This window comes from Callorhinus ursinus, unplaced genomic scaffold (genome assembly GCF_003265705.2).
Source record: "Callorhinus ursinus isolate GAN/ISIS: 27379988/994484 unplaced genomic scaffold, GSC_fseal_2.0 scaffold19, whole genome shotgun sequence".
Classification (NCBI taxonomy): Eukaryota; Metazoa; Chordata; class Mammalia; order Carnivora; family Otariidae; genus Callorhinus; species Callorhinus ursinus.
In genome coordinates, this window is record NW_027397081.1 from 17482617 (window position 1) to 17499426 (window position 16810).

At 39.9% G+C, this 16810-nt stretch overlaps 1 long non-coding RNA gene across 3 annotated transcripts in view; it reads right to left on the minus strand.

Annotated features, from left to right (window-relative positions):
• LOC141374546 (uncharacterized) overlaps nt 1–16776 on the minus strand; it is a 55676-nt gene extending 38900 nt beyond the window's left edge. Inside the window, exons 1-2 of one of the 3 annotated variants that reach the window (XR_012381536.1) lie at nt 16475–16776; nt 8417–8659 (exon numbers count right to left, since the gene is read on the minus strand). This is a non-coding gene — a long non-coding RNA (uncharacterized lncRNA). Of the gene's footprint in view, nt 1–8416; nt 8664–16474 lie in introns of those variants that run through there. The other 2 variants (XR_012381537.1, XR_012381535.1) reach the window with 2 other exon arrangements.
• Between the last annotated feature and the right edge of the window lie 34 nt (nt 16777–16810).

The following is a 16810-nucleotide window of genomic DNA, read 5'->3' on the forward strand; positions in this document are numbered from 1 at the left end:
AAGAGTCTCTTCCACAAACGATGCTGGGAAAACTGGACAGCAACATGCAAAAGAATGAAACTGGATCACTTTCTTATATCATACACAAAAATAAACTCAAAATGTATTAAAGACCTAAAGTGAGTCCTGAAACCATAAAAATCCCAGAAGAGAGCACAGGCAGTAATTTCTCTGACATTGGCCACAGCAACATTTTTCTAGCTATGTCTGCTCAGGCAAAGAAAACAAAAGCAAAAATAAACTATTAGGATTACATCACAATAAAAAAGTTCCTGCACGGCAAAGGAAACAACAACAAAACAAAAAGACAGCCTACCAAATAGGAGAAGATACTCGGCAAATATTGTAACGTAGTCCTAATAGTTTATCTTTGCTTCTGATAAAGGGCTAGTCCCAAAATATATGAAGAACTATACAACTCAACACCAAAAATCAAATAATTCAATTAAAAGATGGGCAGAAGACATAAACAGTCATTTCTCCAAAGAAGACCTCCAGATGGCCAACAGACACATGAAAAGATGCTCAACATCACTCAGCATCAGGGAAATACAAATCAAAACTACAATGAGGTATCACCTCACACCTGCTAAATGACTAAAATAAAAAACACAAGAAACAACAGGTGTTCACAAGGATGTGGAGTAAACGGAACCCTCATGCACTGTTGGTGGGAATGCAAACTGGTACAGCCACTCTGGAAAACAGTATGGAGGTCCCCCAAAAAATTAAAGATAGAATTACCATATGATCCAGTAATTCCACTACTGGGCATTTGCCCAAAGAATATGAAAACACTAATTCAAAAGGATATATGCTCCACTATGTTTACTGCAGTATTATTTACAATAGCCAAACTATGGAAGCCGACCAAGTGTCCATCAATTGATGAATGGATAAAAAAGATGTGGTGTACATACACAATGGAATATTATTCAGCCATAAAAAGACTGAAATCTTGCCTTTTGCGACAACATGGATGAAGTTAGAGAGTATAATGCTGAGCAAAATAAGTCAGAGAAAGATAAATGCCATATGATTTCACTCATGTGGAATTTTAGAAACAAAACAAATGAACCAAGGGGAGATAAGCCAAAAAATAGATTCTCAACTATAGAGAACAAACAGATGGTTACCAGAGGGGTGGTGGGTAGTGGGGGGAAGGATGAAATAAGGTGAAGGGGATTAAGAGTACACCTCTTTTTAAAAAATATTCATTTACTTTTTGAGAGAGTGTGCACGAGTGGGGGGCAGGCAGAAGGAGGAAGACAGAGAAGCAGACTCCCCACTGAACAGGAGCCCACACAGGGCTCAATCTCACAACCCTGAGATTATGACCTGAGCTGAAACCAAGAGTTGCACACTTAACCAACTGAGCCACCCAGGTGCCCCAAGAGTATACTTCTATTATTGAGCATTGAGTAATATATGGAATTGTTGAATCACTCTATTGTACACCTGAAACTAATATAACATTGTATGTTAACTATACTGGCATCAATATTCAAAGAGTTAAAAAAAAAAAAAAGACCATGGATTATTTAAAGCACAAACAATAGCGTTTTATGGTGTTTATAGCACATGTAGAAGTAAAATACACAACAGAGTGAAATATGTAAAAGGGGTGTGAAATAAAATCACATTGTTGTAAGGTTCTTAGATTGCTTACAACATAGTATAATACTATTTAAAAATAAGCCATAATAAGTTAAAGATGTATATTGTAATCTTTAATACACCACTAAAATTTCCTCAAATAGGTATAAGCTAGAGGAGGTAAATAAAATTCTAGAGAAGGCAGAGGGACACCTGGGTGGCTCAGTCAGCTGAGCGTCTGCCTTTGGCTCAGGTCATGATCCCAGAGTCCTAGGATCAAGTCCTGCATCGGGCTCCTTGCTCAGCAGGGAGCCGCCTTCTTCCTCTGCTTGCCACTCCCCCTGCTTGTGCACTCATTCTCTCTCTCTCTCTCTGACAAATAAATAAAATCTTTAATTAAAAAAATAAAAATAAAAGAAGGCAGAAAGTCCCGTGCCAGCTGCAGAGCAATGATTGCTTCAATGAATGATGGGTGGGGGCTGGGTGCAATGGGCAGGGTGGTCAGGGGCTGTGAGTACACAGCAGCAATAGATCATTAATACACATGGATGTCCCTTTTCCAGTTTACTAATATCCCATAGTTTACTTACAATCAGCATGCTAATTTTAGGGTGTCACAATTTACTGCTGAAATTCAATAAGATACTTGTTTTCCTGATTCTTAGCCAGCAACCTCAGATCAATCATTATGAGCAGAAACGTCTTCCTTATCGAAATTAAATACTCGTACTGCTGTTGCCTATATGCTTAGTCTGCAACTTTCTCAACATATCAGTCACTCATCTCTGTCTCTCTCTTGGGTGTTTACTATAGACTGAAAGAAAGAGCTAGCATTCCAGCACCATGTTACTTCACTAGCACATCACCAAGTGCTCCAGCTTGGCGGATAGTCTAGAACCACCAAGAAAAGACGACAATGTTTTAACTAACTTCTGGGCATAAAACAAACTCTGATAGCTTTCCTACCTTGGATGGAGGGTTCTTCCTTGCATTCCTCTCATCCCACTTTGACTTGATCAGTTTTGTATTTTTTTCTTAAAAATCAACATAAAATTCATATAAGATTAACCATTTTAAGTGTACAATTCAGTGACATTTAGTACATTCACAACACTGTGCAACCATCACTTTTACCTAGTTCCAAAAACACTTCTATCACCCCAAAAGGGACCTCCTACCCACCAAGTAGTCCCCCCTATTTTCTCCTTCTTGTAGCCCCTGGCAACTGCTCATCTGCTTTGTCTCTGTGGACTTTTATTTTATATAAACTTTACTTTTATATTTTATATAAATGAAATCTACAATATGTGACCACTTGTGTTTAGCTTCTTTCACTTAGATTCAGCTCTATATTATATGGCCCATCTCAAGTATTGATTTTGTATTAGCTATTACTTTTTGGTAGCAAGTAATGAAACACATTGAACTAGTATCCATCCCTTGATCGGGAGGAATGCTTTTCAGATATTCCCATTGTTTTATACAACATTATACAACACTCTTTGTCTAGAAAATGTTGATGCCATGTATAATAGTGTTTCTTATGCCTCAGAGAATGTAAAGAGCTCCTTCAACTTTTGCTTGCAGACAGGCATACATATCCCACCATATTACTTCGTGCATACAAATTGTTGCAATATGAATAAGTCTTTCTGCTACATGTTTTTAATACTGCTTCAGCCTACTTCAAATATGGTGGCTTAGGATTTCTATATTTGCAATTTCCTATTTCACTCTAACATTCTTAGTCAATGGTGACCTAACACAAGCCAACAAAACTAACCAAAGAAATGGTTCATTGTTGGCCTTTCCCTAAGTATGTTTTTCAGAATGTTCTACAGATACCTGGGGGGAAACCAGAGTAGTTAACAATATTGAGGAATGCTGGATTAGGCAAAAGGATGGTTTCTGAATTCCATGGATTCAAAAGGATGCAGGTTTTCTCAGATTCTTTAATATAACTATACATCCTGTAACTCTCTAAGAATGAATTAGTGTTTTAGGATTTTTTTTTTCCAAATGTATTTGGCTACAAAATCCTTTATTGACAAATCACATCATAGCGCCAGCATCCCATGGAATATTTTGGGAACTATTTATGCAGTGTGCTGGATTGTCTGCTGTCAACTGAGGACCATTTCCTTCATCTTTTATGTTGTTAGTTCAAAGGCCTCTGAGCATGTTTTAGAATCTTTCTTCTCCTTCTTGCCTCTAATATTCCCTAGCAGTTGAATGTGCTTTGTTGATGGAGAAATCATCACTTTTCCTATAAAATTTGGAAGCATATTCATTACATTCCCAAGAATCTCTTTCTAGGGTGGGGTTTAGAATTGGCCAGTGTAAGGCACTTGTAGGACATGTAAAGAACAGAAGAGATGGGAAAGCCATTATTTACCAGCCCTGGCAGGTAGACTTGTAGGCAGAGGGCAGATATAAGGTTGGCTTCCAGGAAGCTGTTCTGTGAATTTCCTGTTGCAGTACTGTAGGTACCTGATATCATCTATGACAGCTTCCTGTGCTTCTACAGTCTACTTTTCTGTAAGCTCACAGCCATTCTCCCTGACCTTCACTCCTTCCAGGTCTTCCTGTAATTTTTCGGGCATCTAAATACATGTATTAAATCCCTTCTTGTCAAATATCTGTTTCCTGATTTCCCATCTGAATCCTAACTGATAAAGAGTTTGAGGTCAGTATGGGTTCCAACAAACAGATCCTTAAGACTTGAACATCATGAAGAATTGGTTTTCTTTCCTGGTTACACATGTAATCAGGGATGACCTTCCTAGTAGAATATGACATTAGTAATCCATGGAATTCAGTGAAAAATAACAATATTAAAAATCATTACCCATAGTTGAAGCAATAGAAACTAAGGTGGAGATGAGGACTATAATAACTGTATGGGTAGGCTAGCTGCTTCAGACCACACTGGAGATCCCACAGAAGTAAAATATCAAGCTCATTTCTTTAAAATCGTGGGTCAAAGCATTGAACTCATGAGTTCTTATAATCAGTGGGGCTTAACACCTAGAACTTTAAAAATCAGCAAGCCTGGCTCTGAAAGAGCTGAGAGAGTGATAGAAAATGGAGTCCCTGCCCTTAAAAAGTACAACAAACAGCCCTGCTGAGATACAGCATAGAAGCAGTAGTTGGAAAAATGCCTGGGGAATATGGGGAGATTTATTTACTAATCTCAGAGCATGTGCAGGGATCTTTGAGAGACTTCTCCAAGAACAAAAGAGTGGTTGGGCACCATTTCCTTCCCCTATCCTCCAGCTTAAATACATGGATACCTGTGGGAACCAGCTCAGAGTGAATATTCTCCACCTAGCTTGCTAACAGTACACCCCACCCCTGTGCTCTCCTGTGGACCCACCCCCCCCATCCTGGCCTGGGCAGAAGTTTTCCAGGGTGGCTGCAGTTCTGCTCCCACAGTGGACTGGCACACTCCCACCCCAGCATTCTCCTGCAGACATACTTGCTCTAACACACCCTTGGCAGGAGTCTATCCAAAACCGTGCCACAGACTGCCAGTGTACAAACAGCCCCATCGGGGGCCAGCACCACCCTAGAGTGACCCCTGCCCCAGAGAGGGAAGATAACCACACACACCAGTCTGACTGCAGCCCCAGATATCTGGTCTGACTATAGGCGCAATCCCACCAATGAAAGCTTCTCAGGAGACAACACAGGGAGAGTGCCCTGCAGTTTGGTGCTAACACAGCTCTGGCAAATGCCTGGTCTGACTCAACTCAAGTCTAGGGTGACCCCAGACTGGCCCACTAACAACACAGGGACCAAACCATGCCCACAACAGGCAGAGAGAGCTATTATAGCCAACTGGACCATAGGGAAAAGAAGCTCAGCCATAACAGTAGGGCCCATGCAACACACACAGAAAATGCCCCTGAAGTGTTGGGTTCTGGTGAACAGGGGACACTGCATTACAGGACCTCTTCTTTATAAGGCGACCACTCTCAAGAACAGAAGACATTCACGACTTTCCTAACACACAGAAACATATGGAGAGTTAGACAAAATGAAGAGACAGAAGAGGATGTCCCAAATGAAAGACCAGGACAAAGTCACAGCAAGAGAGCTAAACAAAATGGAGATAAGCCATATGCCTGATAGAGAATTTAAAGGAATGGTCGTAAAGATACTCACTGGACTTGACAAAAGAGTAGAGTGAGACCCTCAACAAAGACAGAAATCATAAAAAAAGAACCAATCACAGATGAAGAACTCAACAACACCGAAATTAAAAATACACTAGATGGAATAAATAGTAGACTAGAGGAAGCAGAAAAATGTATCAGCAACCCCGAGAACAGAGTAATGGAAAGCAATCAAGTTGAATGGGAGAGAGAAACAAGAATGATACAAAATGAAAATAGACTTAGGGAACTCAGCAGCACCATCAAGCATAATAACATTCACATTATAGGGATCTCAGCAAGAGAAGAGAGAGAACATGAGGGCAGAAAATTCATTTGAAGAAATAATAGCTGAAAACTACCCAAACCTGGGGAAGGAAACAGAAATCCAGATCCAGGAAGCACTGAGAGCTCCCAACAAAATCAAACCAAGGATGTTCATACCAAGACACATAGCAAAAAGCAGTAATGAATTTTTAAGCAGCAAGAAAAAAATAGCTACACACTACAGAAACCCCATAAGACTATGAGCTGATTTCTCACAGAAACTATGCAAACCAGAAGAAAGTGGCAAGATATATTCAAAGTGCTAAAAGAAACAAAACAAAACAAAACCAAACCTGCAACCAAGAATACTCTGTCTGGCAAGGCTACCATTCAGAATAGAAGGAGAGATAAAGTTTCCCAGACAAATAAAAGTTGAAGGAATTCATCACCACTAAACCAGCCTTACAAGAAATGTTAAAGGGGACTCTTGTGGTGGAAAGGAAAGACCGTACGTGAGAGTAAGGAAAGCAGAAAGGCAGCAAAATTAAGTATATCTATAACAATCAGTCAAGGGATTCACAAAATAAAAGGATGTAAAGTATGACACCATATGCCTAAAATTTCAGGGGGGGTTGGAGGAGTAAAAATTTAATGCTTTTAGAATAGGTTCAAATTTAAGTGACCCTCAACTTAATATAGGCTGCTATATGCAGAAAATATTAAATATAAACCCAACGGTAACCAAAAATCAAAAAAATGCTAATAAATATGCAAAAAAAAAAAAAAGGAATCCAAGTATAACCCTAAGAAAGTGAACTAATTGTAAGAGAAGAGAGCAAGAGAAGGAACAGAGAAGAACTACAAAAACAACTATAAGACAAGTAATAAAATGGCAATATACACATACCTATCAATAAGTACTTTAAGTGTAAATGGACCAAATGCTCCAATCAAAAGACACAGGGTGACAGAGTGGATAAAAAGGTAAGACCCATCTATATGCTGCTTACAAGGGTCTCATTTCAGACCTAAAAGTACATGCAGATTGAAAGTGAAGGGATGAAAAAGTATCATGCAAATGGAAGTGAAAAGAAGGCTGGGGTAGAAATACTTACATGAGACAACATAGACTTTAGAATAAAGACTGTAACAAGAGACAAAGAAGGACACTGCATAATCAAAATGAACAAACAAGAAAATATAATAATTGTAAGTATTTATGCACTGAACATGGGAGCACCCAAATATATAAAGCATCTAATGATAAACATAAAGGAAGTAATTGATAGTAATACAATAATCATAGGGGACATTAACGCCCCACTTACACCAATGGATAGATCATCCAAACAGAAAATCAACAAGAAAATAGTGGCTTTGAATGACATATTGGACCCGATGGATCTAACAGATATATTCAGAATATTCCATCCTAAAAGAGCAAAATACACATTCTTTTTCAAGCACACATGGAATATTCTCCAGAACAGATCACAAAACAAGTCTCAACAAATTCAAAAAAACTGAAGTCATACCATGCATCTTCTCTGACCACAATGCTACGAAACTAGAAATCAACCACAAGAAAAAACCTGGAATAACAAATACATGGAGGTTAAACAACATGTTACTAAACAATGAATGGGTCAACCAAAAAATCAAAGAGGAAATTTTAAAAAATTGCTTTCTTACACCATACGCAAAAATAAACTCAAAACAGATTAAAGATTTAAATGTGAGAACTGAAACCATAAAATTCCTAGAAGAGAGCACAGGCAGTAATTTCTCTGACACTGGCCATAGCAACTTCTAGATATAGCTCTTGAGGCAAGGGAAATAAAACCAAAAATAAACTATTGGGGGGACTACATCAAAATAAAAAGCTTCTACACAGCAAAGGAAAGAATCAAAGCAAAAAGACAACCTACTGAATGGCAAAAGGTATTTGCCCATGACACAGCCAATAAAAGGGTAGTGTTCAAAATATATAAAGAACTGATACACCTCAATACTAAAAAAAAAATCCAGTTTAAAAATGGGCAGAAGATATGAATAGATATTTTTCCAAAGAAGACATCCAGATGGACAACAGACACATGAGATGGTACTCAACAGCACTCATCATCAGGGAAATGCAAATCAAACCACAATGAGATATCACCTCACACCTGTCAGAATGGCTAACATCAAATATATAAGAAACAACAAGTGTTGGTGAGGATGTGGAGAAAAAGGAACCCTTGCGTACTGTCAGTGGGAATGCAAACTGGTACAGCCACTGTGGAAGACAGTATGGAGGAGGTTCCCCAAAAAGTGAAAAAGAGAGTTACCATATGATCCAGGATTCCACTACTGGGTATTTAATCAAAGAATAAGAATACACCAAATTGAAAAGATATAGGTACCCTTATATTTATTGTATTATTTACAACAGGCAAATTATAGAAGCAGTCCAAGTGTCCATCGGTAGATGAATAGATAAAGAAGATCGTATGTAGGGGCACTTGGGTGGCTCAGTTGGTCAGGCATCTGTCTTCAGCTCAGGTCATGATCCCAGGGTGCTGGGATCAAGCCCCACATCGGGCTCCCTGCTCAGTGGGGAGTCTGCTTCTCCTTCTCCCGCTCCCCCTGCTTGTGCTCTCTCTGTCAAATAAATAAAATCTTAAAAAAAAAAGAGATGTCACACACACACACACACACACACACACACACACACACACAGTGGAATATTATTCATCCATAAAAAGGAATGAAATCCTACCATTTGCAACAACATGTATGGATCTAAAGGGTATAATGCTAAGTGGAGTAAGTCAGAGAAAGACAAATACCATATAATTTCACTCATATGTGAAATTTAAGAAACAAAACTGACAAATTTAAAAAGAAATAAACCAAAAAACAGAGTCTTAACTACAGAGAACAAACAGATGATTACCAGAGGGAAGGTGGGCGGGGGGATGGGGAAATAGGGAAAGTGGATTTGGAGTACATATATATTGCTGAATAACATTTAGAATTATTGAATCACTATATTGTAACCTAATATAACTAATATTGTACAACTAATATAACACTGAATGTTAATTATACTGGATTTTTTTTAAAAAGGTTAGCAGCCTTTAAAACAAGGATAAGTGCTATAACGAAAGTATATACAGTACCTATGACGTATTTTGAGGAACACTAGTTCCCACTAGAGAAGGGAGGAACCTAGAAGATAGTTGTTATGAATTGAACTGAATTCCACAAAAAGTGATGTTGGAGTTCTAGTTCCCAGTGTTTCAGGATGTAATCTTATTTGGAAATAGCATTGTTGTGGAAATAATCAGTTAATGAAAATCAGGTCCTACTGGCATAGTATGTGCCCTAATACCTAACCCCACCAAGTAACCGCTGTCCTTAATAAGAGAAATTTGGACATACACATAGGGAGAACACCACGTAACTGACAGAGGCAGAGGCTGAGGTAAGGCAATTGCAAGGCAAGGAAAAGCAAGGACTGAGAGCCATTACTTCCAACTAGGAAGAGGCAAGGAAGGATTCTTCCCTAAACATTTCAGGGGGACCTGCCGGCACCTTGATTTTGGACTTTCAGCCTCCGGAAGCTGTTAGACAATAAATTTCGGTTAAGCCGCCCGGTTCGTGGTACTTTGTTATGGTAGCCCTAGCAAACTACTAGGTACAGGATGGATTAGCGTTCTGCGTTTTACAGAGGAGGAACGAATCCCCAAAGTTACAAACTTTATGTGTAACCATCCCGCACTGGACCCAAGTCTTCAAAACAATTGTTCTTGACCCTAACCTTGGGATCAGAATAAATTAGCTCTGGCATTCAAAGTCCACTGGTGATAAGCAAAGCAGTAAGCAGATAAAAGACGTTTGGGAAAGTCCAGCTCTCGGTCATTTGGACTAGCCTTTTCCATGTTCTTCCCTTTCTTCAAATTTTATAAAGCACAGAAATTTGGAAATCATTTTCTCAGCAGGTAAGATGCCCGTAAATAAAATGCTAACCTCTTTCATCAGCAAGATGGTTTTCATTCTGTTTCTGATTATTTGGTGACCTAGGTGTCTGGATAAAGTTCATCACTAAAAAATTTCCACTGCTGGCTCCAGGGGACTATAGGAGTCAATAAATAAATTCAAATGTTGTTGCTGAGCAAAGGGAGGAAATCACAGACAAGAATTTAGAACTGAGGAGCACCTGGCTGGCTCAGTCAGTAGAGCGTGCAACTCTCAGTCTCAGGGTTGTAGGTTTGAGCCCTACGTTGGAGGTAGAGATCACTTAAAAGTAAAATCTTAAAAAATAAAAAAAGGGGGAATTTAGAGCTGAAAGCCAGCCCTCGGGCCAAATTCTTGTTGTCTTGGGAGTATTAAAGACCTCAAAGTGAGAATTTAAGTTAGAGAGATCTTGGATTAGTAGAATCCCCAGAAGCTTGGCAGATGCTAATTAAATTCTCCCATAAAGAAATTCATCCCAGGCTTCAAAAGAATTCCAACAAATAGAACTCATTCATCAGTCCATCCTTCAAGGCCTCGTTTATAAGATAATTTTCAACTTGAGCGTTTATAGTACCATGGTCACGTTCCAGAACGTGCTATGCTCTTCGATGTTGTCACCCACAGTACAGACAACTCCCTGCTCTTCCAGTCCTACCAATCACCTGACACTAGTGAACTCCCATTTCCCCTTCAAGTCTTAACTTGACCTCTGAAGCTGCTTGGAGTTCCTTAGAGAAAGTCAATATCCTATCTGTGCACTATTCTATTCCAGCATATATTTTTTATTTATAACTCAAATTTCCTCAGGACCCACCAGCCCACAGTTATGAATGACAACACATCAACACTAAACAGTTCAAATGCCACAGACCGATTGCTCCTTCACCCACAGTCTCAGACAAAATCTCTCCCTTTGTTATTTCTGGAAACGCATGGGTGTGCCTCATTGGTGCGTGTGAATGATCCTATGTTCTGCTGTTGTTATGGAACCCATCTGAGGGAGTGCTAAAAAGAAACAACAGACCCAAAATGGAGTCACTTTTGCTAAGCCCCACCAGGACTTCCTAACTAAACTTCAGTTTCAGCCTCCCAGGAGTGGAATTGGAAGCCAATCAGTCTGGGATTTCCTCATCAGCAGTAGTGAGGTGATCTGCCTCAGAAGACCCCCTGCTTTCCCCTAAGGGAAGGAGACCTTGCCTGAAACAATCTACTCTTAACTTCCTTGTTTCACCCTCCTCCTGCCTATAAAACTTCCATTTTGTACACCTCCTTGGAGCTCCTCTCTACTTGCTAGATGGGAGCTGCATGATTCATGAGTGGTTGGATAAAGCCAAATAGATCCTCAGATCTACTCGGTTGAATTTTGGTTTTTAACAGGAGACACATGGCCAGCTTTCTGTAAAAACATTGTTTCTTGCTCAGAGTCCTAATCCCAGGCTCCAAAGTGAGAAAGATAGATATCCCTAAATGGCACAGCAAGCATGATTAAGGTTTGTTTGAATACATGGGTACATGGCATAAAATATAGCTGGAATTGTAAAGAATAGTTACCTGGCCAGAGCAAGATTAAGAGGCAGAGACAGCTTTTTTTTTTCCTTTATAAGCTATTATATATTGTTTTTAAACAATACACACCCACATTTTTGATGAAAATAGACTAGATTGTTTAAAATGACATAGCATACCCTCTAGTCCTTACTGGACTGCAGTGAGGCTGTGTTCCATGAAGAAATGAGGAGGCTGCCCCTCTCCTCACTGTGTGTCTTGTTTTGTCATCTGGTCCTAAAGAGGCCTTGCTTCTGTTCTCTGTGATTCACAGAAGTCTTTACAAAAACTCCTTCAGTTACCGCCTGTAGCCCCATAACATGGGATTGCCGTCCCAGGATGGCGATAAGGATGACCACAAATTTCTCAAAAATGTTATGCACTTTTCTACATGCTGTAGAAGATGATACAAGGAATCGCTTAAAGCATGAGCTCTGACTTTTGCTTGTAGACAAGATGGAGGAAGAGGGACCAGATTTACCCTTCTGCCTGAAACAACAACCAAAGAACGGCTTTCAAGACACGGGATGTCAGGTAACAAAGGACAGTGTTGCCTGAAAAACAGAAAACGAATGAGTCCAGTGACTGCCCCAGTTTTCTGCTCAGAGAGAGTTTCTAGGATGTGGGATAGGGACAGAACTAAGGTGGAGGCCAGCTGGCTCCCGGAGCTGAGGAGATGGAGTGAAGAGTGTGGAGATACCAAGGCAGTTCAAGTTCATGGACAGAGTGCCAGAGAGGAGACAGCTGCACAGAGAGAACACCCGAGACCTGCAGAGGGTCCTTGGTGAGCACTGATGACCCAGGGGAAACGGGCCCAACACTCACAGAGGGCCAATCTACCCACCAGCCAGCTACAAAAAGCTCATAATTCTTCCTCTAACTCTCACAAGTTTTGTGCCCTTGGCTAACTTATTTAAATTCTTTGCCTTTGATCTCTGCCTCCTGGTGTTCTCACCTTGGGAAATCCACTCCCCTGAATGTGGGCTGGACCTATGACTTGCTTCTAACAAAAAGAATACAGAAATCACTTCTGAGATTAGGTTACAAAAAGATTCTGGCTTCTATCTAGTTCATTCTCTTGCTTTCTCCCCTTCCTGCTCTGTTCCAGCTTCCACATTATGAGCTGCCCTATGGAGAGGCCCACATGGCAAGAAGTCAGTTTCTCTGGCAATAGCCAACAAGGACTCGATGGCTGCCAGTGGCCTTGTGAGTGAACTTGGAAGTGGATCTTCTGAGGCTGCTGACAGACAACTGAGTGAGCTTGGAAGCAACCCTCTCCAAATAGAGCTGTGGCCAATACCTTGACTGCAGCCTTCTGAGCAAGCCAGAGCCAGAGGACCCAGCTAAGCTACATCCGGATTCCTGATCCACAGAAACCATGAAGTAAATGTTTCTTGTTTTAAGCCATTATTATTTTGGGGTGATTTGTTACGAAGCAAGAGGTAACTATTACAGCAATAGAAACTCTGATTTTATTTTTTGTAAGCTTTAATTTATTTGAGAGAGAGGGAGAGAGCATACACTCGAGCAAGAAGCAGACTCCCCACTGAGCAAGGAGCCCGACTCGGGGCTCAATCCCAGAATCCATGAGATCATGACCTGAGCTGAAGGCAGGCGCCCCTCTGATTTTAGCTGAATAGACTACCAGAATGAAAGCTGCGTTTCTCAGCCTCCCTAATAGTTAGATGTAGCCATGTCATTGAGTTGTAGCCAACAGAATGTGAGAGATGATGTATGGAATTTTCAGACCAAGGCTTTAAAAGAGTGAGTATGCAGGTTCCATTCCCTCTTTCCCATTTCTCTAGATAAGACACAGAAAGTTATGATAATGGTAGAACTACAAGATGGAAAAACTTGGATGCCATTTAGAGGAGGGCTACCCAATGACCAGGATCATCCATTTGAACTGTTTTTCGAGTGAAAAATAAATTTATATTGTGTTGGGGTCATTATAATTTATATAATTTTTGTTACCACAGACAAGAATGTTAATTAACACTTTTATGTGAAAGAAAAACTTTTCTCTGGAGTAAACCATTATTATTTTGGGTGTCTGTCACAAGAAGCCTAACCTACATCCTCATCTATATATATATACCTTAAGAATTTTATTTTTACCAATTTTTTCTCCAGTCTTTCCCCAAGGCCTTTCTTTTGAGTATGGTCCCTCTGACTGGAATTCTGGGCAGTCTTTATTGCCTAAACTATATGCCTAGTGCTTTGCATTTGATTTTCAGTTTTAATTTGTTCACAGTAGAGACAAGTTAAAGACTCTTACAAATCAAACCGAATGCAGAATCCTACCAGATTTGGGGCTTGAAAAAGTCTTTCTAGTCTCTCATAACCACCTTGCCTACACCCAGTTCAATAGCAATTTTTATCAGCACTCATCTTTATGCTGTCTTTCCAAAGCATTCTTGGTTTTCATAAAAACAAGTCTTGGGGTGCCTGGGTGGCACAGTCAGGTAAGCCCCAAGCACAGGTTGTGATCTTGGGGTCCTGAGATCAAGCCCCTTGATGGGCTCCACACTCACACGGAGTTTGCTTCAGATTCTCTGTCCCTCTGCCCCTCCTGCTTGTGCGTGAGAGTGAGCGCGCGCACTTTCTCTCTCTCAAATAAATCTCTTAAAAAAACCCAAATTCTTTTTCTTTGCAGACTCAAATTTTGTCAATTTGTGTAATTTAATTACATAATTATGAGGAGTACAACGGAAATCAATAGATTGGTAACAAGCATAACTTACTCTTGCTAAGCATTCCACTCAATTGGTGGAACCAGATACGCAGGAGTGAACCAAAGTGAAGGCTACCAGCTGTGAGTCTTTAGTATTTTCCAGGGATCAGCTGGCATATTTCAGAAAGGCTATTGAGAACATTAGTTAAGTGGACACTGGTTAGCAAGAGCTTCTACTGTATGCAATGTGTACTTTGGGGGGGGTCACAGATTTCATCTAATTTTCAGAGTGATCTCTGATCCCTAAAATATTAAGTACCATACTGGAAGTTAAAATCTAACCCATGGCACCAGGTTGAGGAACAAATATCTTCTCGTCCTCTGTTTTTGGATACTTGCACACCTACCTTTTTCTTGAATACTCCTATCTAAAAACTAAATTCATACAAATAGATTTTTGTGAGCCAATGTCCCTATCAGCTCATCAAAAACACTCAGACTCTAAATCTCAGTTTAGAATCTTCCAAGCAAATGAGGCTCCCTAACTTCACTCTGGTCAAATGTTCCCCACAGAGAAACGGACTCTGACCATGCTGTCTAAAAAAACAGCCATCATCAATTTTGATCCTTTCACGCTTTTGTTTTCTTCACAGCATGTGTCACCATCTGGTGGTGTTGTATTACCTAGTACATATTCAATGATAAAATTCTAGCTATTCAGGATATTGTATTTGAGGGTTGCTTATCATTTCAATGCCAGATTTCCCAATCTTTCACGATAGATCATTTTTCTAAAATGTGAAATGACTTAATTCAAGTAAAGGGAAAAATAGACTTGTGGACTAAACAAACCACATAGGCAAGCCTACAGCAGCCACAAATGTGGAACCTTTGTACTAGATAAATACCTTCTAAATCTGTGAGAATGAAAGGAAATCTCACTAAAATAGAGTTGAGAGGCCAGCAGGGGGAGCTCTCACACCCCACCACTCCTAGTCAATTGCAGACCCAACAGGAAGAGCCTAACCTTGCAAGTCCATTTGCTTTTTTTTTTTTTTTTTTTTACTTTTGCTATTAACTTTACTACCCCGTAAGAGGAAGTTTTCCCTCTGCCCTGGCAACAACCCAGCCAAAAAAGCCATTCTACTTCCAACTCCCAGTTTATTCCAATGGACTTTTTATTTACAACAGCCTTCCCAACTTCCCCTTTTCCTCTATAAACTAGAGTTTCTCTCTTTTGTTCTGTGTATTTGCCTATGATTTTGCCATAGCTTGCTTGTCCCGAATTAAATTCCTCTACTATTCTCAAATAAACCCATTTTTGCTGGCAAAATAACTGGCTGTTTTATTTTTAAGGTTGACAAACCACATTTTTATGTTCCTCAGAAATGATACATAAAAATCTTAATCTCGAAAACTAAGGATTAAATGAAAACAGTAACAAAGGAAACAAGAAATGTGACTTGGAAAGTAGGAGCCAGTTTCACATTAGGTTGTACACCTGAAACAAATACACCGTTAGCAAGTCATTTTGTACACCTGAAACTAATATACTGTTACAGGCCAATTTTAAAAAAAAGAAATTAGGAGGCAAGCCACAGATATTTAAAACAATATTCATATAAAAAGTTTTTATGATTGGAGTGTAATAATTTCTCCCCTTAACATGGTAGTACTTCTGATGGTCCTATAAGGAAACAGAGATGGATCTTTACCAAATTTAGTCATCTCCCACTTTCCTGCATTTTCTTCTACTTATCACTCTGGAAGGAGCAAAACTGAAGGACTAAATTTTCTTCTGACTGGTCAAATTCATTAGAACAGTGGTTTACTAACTTTAACAAACGTTTAGACTCACTTTGGGTTTGTTAAAATACAAATTCCTGGGACCCTCCGGGAGATTCTGATCCAGGAGGTCTGAGTGGCTCCCAAGAATTTGTATTTCCAAGCAACTCCCAGATGGTGCTGACACAGCTGGTTGGCCTTTGAGAAGCACTACACTGAGGCTCCCAGGAATTTGATCTACAAGTGTGACCACCTCAATTTACGTTTAGAAAAGCAAACAACCACAAAACAAAACAAAAAAACACCACCCACACACACACACACAAAAAAACCCTACACACTCCCAGACCAAAGCCGACCTCTAGGAAGCCACACAATATTCCCGTTTAGTCTGCATAGATTTGCTTTGTCCGTTCTATGAAAAGGTTCCTATCATTTAAACACCTACCTAAACGAGTTCAGCCAAATTCCAGCCATTCAATGCTATATAAAAGGGCAGGCTCCCGATTGAGAAATATTAGTAATTGTTTTACAGATACTGAGCTTCCTTCACTAGAGTAGGAAAATGCCTCTGACATTCAACTCAAAGGAAATACCTATTTCCCTCAAGGTAGAGCATCGGTTTTAGGAATGTCTGCATAAATACAGTAAACCTGCTTCGTGCAAGACTCCGAACTACACCCGTAGTGGCAGCTGAAAAGGAAACAAAAACAAAACCTGAAACTCCATCCTCCGCCGCTCGGGTACCTGAACCAGGGTCCCGCCCTCCCTTCCAACGGGAGGA